The following is a 1,797-nucleotide window of genomic DNA, read 5'->3' as shown; positions in this document are numbered from 1 at the left end:
TGTGTGTGTGTGTGTGTGTGTGTGTAGTTTAAGAAGCAAATAAGTATTTTTGGCAAATGTAGTGGGATCATCTTTAATGTAGTCTATCTATCAGTCACACTGAGGGCAACATCAATATATCTTTTATCTAAGACTCTCGAACCACCTCAGGGGAGCTTTCATTTATTTCATGTTCATGATATGTGTCAGTAACTCAATCAAACTTATTGGGACTTTTTTGATATTTTTATATATAGAACATTATGATTATTCTAAGACAAGGCAACATTCACAAATTCTTGAAACTTTCCTTGCCATGTTTTGTAAGAAAACAAAACAAAGGAGGGAAAGCAAGAAGAAAGAATGTGGAAAGAAAGAAGACAAGCATGGAAGAAGAAATGAAAGAAAGGTGTGACATGTCAGGAGATTCAGCTGAAAAGGAATTGGCAAGCAGGAATGGAAGATGAAGAATGACAGTTGAGAGCATGAGTAAAATAACTATTACTATGTTTGTTATTCTTGTTGCAATAATACTGATCTATATTGTAATTTGGAAAAACTACCTAGATTACTACAAAGTAAATAACTATTCTGACCACAATATTAACCAATGCTATGTGGAGAGTGGCATCCCTGGTGCACAGTGGAACCTTATCATTTAAATTACTGCTTTTCAAATTATAGAGTCTGTAAGATTATTGCTAAACATGTTCAATGTAGTGAAGACTTTGATAGAGGCATGTTCACAGAAGTAGTCCTCTGTACTACTTATGTTTAGTACATATTTTTGTCTCAGAAGTACACAACACCAACACTTTCTATTTTCAAGGTATTCAGAAATATAAATTGAGACCTTAATAGGAAATCACAGGACAGCATTAAATTTGGGGTTGAACAAGTCTGGACCTCTCCATTGACTGAATATATGTGTGGCCTCAGAATTAAAAGTAATCAATTATTCTGATTTTAAGGGGAAACTTTGCAGGGGTTGTGGATGGCTCAGTCAACACTGTACATGCCTTTCACTTATGAAACCCTGGGTTTTATTTTTAGCGTACAAATAAAAAGAAAATAGGCATTGGTATGAACACACAATTCAAGATTTTGAGGATTAGAGTCAGAGTGAATCCCATATCTTGCTGGCTATCTAGCCTTGAATAAGAAACACTGTCTCAAATGAATCAGAAATAGAATACTGCTTAGAAACAGTATTTGCTGTATATGACAGAATATTTATACACATAAACTCAACATACATAGGACTGAATGCACAATTCCTGTATTATATCAAACCAGCTAAAAAATCTTATTATGGCTAGATACAGGAGTCATGAAGCCCACCTCTCTCAGGGGGTTTAGCCATTTGATGGGCTGTTGAAAGAGAAACAGTTAGGTTTGTTGATGGAGGCTTTACATGAGAGTCTGCTCATGTGCCAATAGATGATGTTAGCACATATTTGAAAACAAATAAACAAACAAAAATGCGGATAAGGCTAAATGGCCTGAGTATGTATTTTAAAGGAAATATGCGTGATAAGTTGTGAGGGAATGTTAGTAGTGAAAGTAGATAAAGAAACCTAGGATATGGAATTGGGGTTAGTTTTTTTCCAATATATTACAAATATGTATTTATAATTTGTATTCAATAGAGCACATATATTAAAAATATTTTTGAAAACATGAATGATACCTGGAAAACAATTCTAGAACTTGACTTGTTTTAATAAGCATGAGGATGTGCTTGCACAGAATGTGACTGTACACATTAAATAAATACACACACACACACACACACACACATATATATATATATATACA

General features: G+C 33.8%; 1 long non-coding RNA gene across 1 annotated transcript in view; it reads left to right on the top strand.

The window, feature by feature from the left end:
- The window catches only part of LOC116102321, a 248,994-nt gene that overhangs the window by 207,739 nt on the left and 39,458 nt on the right, over positions 1 to 1,797 (top strand). Inside the window, exon 29 of the long non-coding RNA XR_004123077.1 lies at positions 237 to 468. This is a non-coding gene — a long non-coding RNA (uncharacterized LOC116102321). The remainder of the gene's footprint in view (positions 1 to 236; positions 469 to 1,797) is intronic.

Source organism: Mastomys coucha, unplaced genomic scaffold (genome assembly GCF_008632895.1).
Source record: "Mastomys coucha isolate ucsf_1 unplaced genomic scaffold, UCSF_Mcou_1 pScaffold21, whole genome shotgun sequence".
NCBI lineage: Eukaryota > Metazoa > Chordata > Mammalia > Rodentia > Muridae > Mastomys > Mastomys coucha.
This window is presented reverse-complemented; position numbering and strand designations above follow the sequence as displayed.